At 35.1% G+C, this 6,743-nt stretch overlaps 1 long non-coding RNA gene across 1 annotated transcript; it reads left to right on the forward strand.

The window, feature by feature from the left end:
- The first annotated feature begins 4,440 nt into the window (after positions 1-4,440).
- Positions 4,441-6,496, forward strand: LOC138347907 (uncharacterized). Its single transcript, XR_011220468.1, has 2 exons — positions 4,441-4,497; positions 5,903-6,496. It is a non-coding gene; the product is annotated as an uncharacterized lncRNA (long non-coding RNA).
- Positions 6,497-6,743: the final 247 nt, after the last annotated feature.

The raw sequence follows: 6,743 nt of genomic DNA on the forward strand, positions 1-6,743 counted from the left end.
ATTTAAGTAAGGAAAAATCAGAGTTTTAATAAAAAACTAATAATAAAAAAATAAATGACAAAGATTCCTAGTTTGACTAAGCCTTCAACTAAAACTCCTTCTACTAAACTTACTGTCATCTCTCTCAGCTCTCATTCTCACATCTCTCACTCTCATTCTGACATCCATCATCAGAAAAAAGGAACAAAAAAAATCAAAGATCATCACTTGAACAACTTGCACACAAAAACTCAAAAGAAAAACTAAACTAAAAACGAAAAGCGGAAGCATTTTTCAAACGGTTTGCGCGTGAGTTTTGTTAAAGAAGCATTTGTTTTTTGTGGGAGTTGGAAGCACTTTAGATCAAATTTGAGAGGTGTTAACGATGAAAAAAGGTATGAGTTTTCTTCCTCTTGGTCCCTTTCCCAAGAGACCCCTAAGTTTCAGTCAAATTCTAATCTAAAAAATTAGGAATGTTCCCCTTTGCATGTCCCTATCACCAGCTTCCATCGAATTTGTAGGTTGGGTATGTTTTGATGGTAGAATTTAGAGATGTGATGTGTTTTTGTGGTGATTATGTTCAATTATGTATGTTCAGATTTATGTGAGTAATAAGCATTCTTTCCAAAACTATGTGTTAAACGTGTGTATGCATTGTGTATGTCGTGGCTTTGGTCATAGGTTGAAGTGTGTAATATGCATGTTAGATTCTTGTGTTTTGTAAAAAAATAGTGGAAGTAAATCGTGATGTTCATACGTGGTGTAATGTTGCTGAATTGAGTGAAAATCTTGATCAAATGTAACCATGAAAATGCACAAAATAAACGTACGAAATGTCCAACGAATTGTCCAGAAAACGAACGTATAAAATGTTGAGGAAATGGACAGGAAAGGGTGATCAAATTTCCAGATTTGCTGGAAATTTGGTTCGGCCAAGTTACTAAAAATTTTTTAGTTTTTTTTTCAAAATAAAATAAAATTTATGAGGTCATTGTGGATTTAACCCAACACCTCAACATATGCAAGCTATTAAAAATTCAATAATAAAAATGAGGGAAGGGGATTCAAAGTGGGGTAAGGCTCAAGTGAAGGAATGAAAGAGGAAAAGAATTAAAAATGAGGTTTGTGGGGATCGAACCCACAACCTCTTGGATAGGTGAAGGATATAGAAGATAAATTAAAGAAAAATAAAATGAGGGGTCTGCTAATCGAACCCACAACCTCTCAGATAGGTGAGGAAGTTAGGAGAAAAATTAATGAAAAATAAAATGAGGTTGTGGGGGATCGATCCCACGTCATCTTGGTATCTATCGAAAAAGAGAGCAAAGAAAAAGTAAAGAAACAGAAGTGAGGTGTTGGGATTTGAACTCAAGTCTCCAAGACGAAAAATATAAATAAAAATTTTTATATGAGACTAAGTGTTGCTCAAGGTATTTGAAATCGGGTTCCCTTGCCCAATCCGTATTGATGCATAAGTCTTACGTTAATAAATACTTAATGAAAGCTGCCTATAAGAATCGAAATCAAGTCCTTGTCATACTTACAAGTTGCATAAGTGTTGTACCACATAATCTTGGGTAAGTATGAGTCAATTAGACGAATTATGAATGAATCTTCATGGCTTGTACATATGGATTAATAAGTCCAACATACGTTTAAAAGTAAGTAAACCTAATATGTATGTGATGAATTGTTGTGACTCCAGGGGGGTTAAGTAAGATTCTGAAACACACTAAAAGGTCAAGTGCATTGGCATATAAAGGAATGAACATTTACGTAATGGGGTGAGTAATTATGAAGAGATAATATGATAAAGCTAATGAAAATAGTGACAATATGATAAGAGGCTAAGCTGAATGGTGAGGCAAGTCTTAACCAAACCTAGGAAAAATGTTACCAAATGTACTCACCTATGGGAGTGTAGAATGATGTAAAGTCAAATCTTAAGGATACGGCAAAAGAAAATGTTAAGAATGAATTCATATTTATTAAGCAAAGAAAGAGTGACTACATGACTATAGCTAGTGCAAGTTAGACAAGCTCCATCTACGCCTAAAAATCAATGTCACTAAATGAAATTTCTAAGAGTGTATATTTATGCTACACAATGGATAAGCAAAGAAAGAGTAGCTACATGAGGATAGGCTAGCACAAGTGAGACAAGCTGCATCTACGCCTTGAATCAATGTCCCTCAATGTAAATTCCAAGAGAGCATAGGTATGTTATACGATAAGAAAATAATGAAGGGTGAGTAAAGATGAAATGGAAAGATGTTAAGAAAGAACAGGGTGGAACCACAATATGAGGCTAGTGCAAGTGAGACGAGTTGTACCTATGACAATATAAGGTCACCAAAAGTACTCACCTAAGAGAGTGTTGAATATTAAGAGACAAGTCTCAATCACACTCTATATGTAAGTATGAGGAAAATTCACACTTAATGCGTAAAAAAGAAATGAGAAATCATCTAATGAGCTATGACTGCCTCATGCTAGAAGCAAACATCAATGATGTATGAGTTGAATGCAAATAGGAACTTTAAACGGAGCACCGTTAGACTATAGATGAGTGGTGATGTCTTCTTACAGGAAGGGCGCAGGTTCACGTAATTCTCATGCGATGATACTGTCAACCAAGGTGGGTATGGGTCTTCTTGAATCTCCTAGTCTTTGAGCTATGCTGCCAACAGAGGGAACTAGCCAGTGGTTTTCCACCTAAGCGAGCTAGGGATGTTTTGGTTTCACCTTGGCCAGTGACTCCATCTTTTTTCGGTGTGAAGAAGACACCGGATTTCATGATGCTCACATGATCTATGTCGGTTAAATTTGAAGTTCCTCAAAATATGAAAGATAATGAAATGAATGATACCAAAGGTGTTTGGATAGGAAAATCAAGAGGTGAACTAGACTCAAGTAATGACACTAGATTATTCTTGGTCATTACACAGTAAAGCCAATGAGAGTCTTAAACAACATCAGGTATAGCTGGTGTTCACACCAGCCTATGAACGAATAAAAGTGAAGTACATATAAATGAATGAAGCAGATTCTATGTTTGCTAAAGAAGGCTCCCTAGTTGAGGTCTCATACCTCATTTTGGGAAGTCCTAATGTTAAGTTCGTGATTCCAAGGTCTCACGGCATATGAACGAATGATTTGTAATATATGTACGTGTTATATTAAATATTTTGTGTTGTGTGCAATATGAAAATAATGATGAGGCATGTTACTCTGGTAAGATGATTTTCCTAATATTATTTGGCATGTCCGACTAACTTGGATTTCCATAATTCATATCGTTAGGAGAGAGCTCCTCTTAATCATGCATGTCCTTGGTGCTTACTTGCATACACCCATACTTACTACAAGTGTGAGCTAATCCCATACATTATACTATTTTAGGTGCAAGCTCAGGTGGACGTTAAGGGTATCATTGCAGTTGTTCGGACTCAGAGATTTCATCCGGACTTGGTAGGTCCTCATGCATTCGAGGATGACTGCCTTTATATTTCTTGTTTGGTAGTAGGTTTGAACTAGTGAGGTAGGTTCCACTAGTAGGTTTGAACTAGTGGGGTAGGTTCCACTAGTGTTTCTTTCCTATTTCATTCGAACGCTTGTAATGATGCCGTGTTGACAAGTATTACTTATGACATGAGATTCCATTCTCTTTCAAGTTGCATGATCCTATCATTAGATGGTGTATGTATGAGCAATGAAATTCCTTAATGATATGTGTTTATATGAAGTCTATGTATACTTCAATTATAAGCAAAATTTTTCAAATTTCCACTAAAAATTAACGGTATGAATGTGATGAATGCAAGAAGAGGCTTGTCTGCAACCTCTGAGAGGTCAACGACACCGCTTTCGGCTAGGGTCTAGACCCTAGTCGTGACATTGATGGATCAGATTTAGGCTTTATAATAATGGTCTCACTTGAGGCCATACCTATTAAATGAAAATAAAAATGAAAGAAAGCCCAACAGTCAAATCTTACAGCCCAAACGCAAACAAGTAGGTGCATCACCTAGCTTGAACTTTTGAGCTGCTTGATGTACGTAAGTAGGTGCATCACCTACGTGACCAATTAGTATCTAAAAATGGACCAAAAAAGGAGGTTCTAAAGGATATTTTTTGTGGTCAATAAATCTCCATATAAATCCAATATGAGATGATCTTTTAACACATAATATTGATAATTAACTTTATCCCTCTCTCTTTTCTCTTAAAGATTAAAACAACAACCTTAAAGTTCTTCTAGATTTCTTGAAGAAACCCTCATATATGCAAACTAAGATAAGTTAAAACACTTACAGATTTAGCCTAATCCTCTCATGAATGATTAGCAAACATGTTATTCACACTCAAGTTTAAGTACAAAGCCAGAATGTTTTAAGAAGATACCACTCGCTTCATTAGTTATTAAAATACCATTTTATTCTTCTTTGGTTTATATGTGAAGGGGAGCTGAAGTTCTAGAAGAATCCAATGTTATACGGAAATTTTGCAGAAATAGAGGTATGGTGACTGCTTCTTCTTTTTTTTGTCCTCATTTATTCAATAGTTCCGATGAAGAATTACATGTGTGATGTTATTAAGAAATCAAGGAATGGTGAGTTCAATATATGGTTGTTGTGATGTGGAAAATATCTGGCTGTTTTATATGCATATGTACGAACTTCAAGGTTAATGTTGGGGAAAGGTGCGAATATTTATATGGAAATGTAGAAAGATGTGGTGACACATCACTAGACTGAATGTCGTGTAGGCACGCACCAGGCTACCATTTTTTTGAGGTTAAGTATCCAAATGTGTTGATTGCCTAGCTACTAATACTAGTCTTACTTATTTTATTGTTGATACATAATCGTAAAGGGAGGAGGTTAATTCCTTGTAATATCTGAGTTATACAGTAAGGTATATAAGACTATTCGATTGAATATTATTCGGCATGAAATCTAATGTTTTCACTTAATATCAATATGTGATTTTCCTAAGTTCTATTCCTAGTAAAGGAAACATAGTGACACCATACAATCTCCAGATAGCTATCAATATTTCCCTCTCTCCTTAGTGTATAGTATTAACTCATTGTTTGTCCACTGCTCTATACTTGAGTAATTATCCTCCTATGTGCTGGTATAGAATTGTATTAGCAAAAGAAAGTTTGGTGAATCCTCGTCTATGTCATTTGAAGTCACTTGTGTGCTAAAGCTCACAAGTAATGTTGTTGATACTACATAGCTCTTTATGTCATTGTTACTGCCTTGAAGTATTATATTCATGTATTCTACTACTGGTCTGTATTTCCAAGTCTCCAAAATGATTACGACCACCGAAACAACAATCTCAAAATATTTTATGATCATTCAAAGAACAATCTTAAAAGAGTTATGAACTAATCAACAACAATCTCGAAGATTAAGGAATCTAAGTGAAGCAATCTATATAATTATAGGTGGCAACCCGAGGGATATCCCTAGGACGGATCGATCCCAACAAGTACATAATGGTGGAAGCTCAGGAGTGAAAGCCTAGCATGGGTCGATCCCTATTGGTATTGAATGGTGGAAGCTCAGGGACAAAACCTAGCATAGACCAATCCAATTTTTTGCAATTATGAGGACTGCATCCCAGATGTTAAAATACAAATCATGGGACATTCTCTTCTACCGCTGATGAACTGGTCACTTGTATCACATGCCTTAAAAAGATTATAGCATACAAAAAGTAGAGAAAAGAATGTAACTTACATGATCTCACAAGAGTAAACAAATATAGTTTTTTTCCTGGTCTATGCACTCATATATTTATACTTGATTTCATTTGAGCCCTCATATTGCATATGATATTACCTTACATATTAGGTAAATTTTTTTGGTACTGACGTCCCTCGTGGGGGACACTGTATTTCATGTTGCAGGCACATGTACACTAGCTACTAGACCTCCTCAGTAGGAGCACGACACTCAGCTAATTTTGATGAGCTCCAGGTTGATTCGAAGCATTACTGAGTCCTTGGTAGATTCATTTGTATTGTATTGTAGTTAAGGCTAAGGCAAGGTCTTTCCCCACCAACTCTAAGATTTTCTATCTTTTATAGGCTTTTTAGACTTATGTATATGGTTCAATTGCATTTGAGAGAGTTGTTGCCTCAAGGGACAAGTCTTTTATATAACTTTTGGTGCTACATATTTTGGTTCGTATCACTATATTCTATGTGAACTTGTCACACAATTGTTATAGTTATATGCATTGTAAGCACATGTTACTGGTTGGTTCTCTCAGGCCTTTAGGGTATCAGGTACCTGTCTGTCTAAATGGCATCTGAGGTGTGACACTATACAAGAGGTTTTGGGACTAGAGTATGCTCTGGAACTGGAGGAGGACTCCTAATCCTAGAGGTATCATTCATGCATTTGGACAGCAAATCTGACGTTGTGCTGCTCCTAGCTTTTGTAGGAGTACTAATTTTCTATACAAATTCTGATATCGTAAAAAAAACTTTTATTTTTTAGTATGTCTTTTTTATTATATTTTTTTAATTATACTTTATTAAACACTTATTAAATATTTATAAGAATTCTGAAAAATGAAACATATAAAAGTTATGAATAATATTTGAGATTAGAAGTTACAAGTAGATGAAGAGAAAGAGTTATAAAGAACTTAAATGTACAATTTTACTACATTAAATGTATTCATAATTCTGCATTGATTTCATTTGTAAAATAAATTAATAAAAATATGACTGAAAATCCAAA

This window comes from Solanum lycopersicum, chromosome 4 (assembly GCF_036512215.1).
Source record: "Solanum lycopersicum chromosome 4, SLM_r2.1".
Lineage (NCBI taxonomy): Eukaryota > Viridiplantae > Streptophyta > Magnoliopsida > Solanales > Solanaceae > Solanum > Solanum lycopersicum.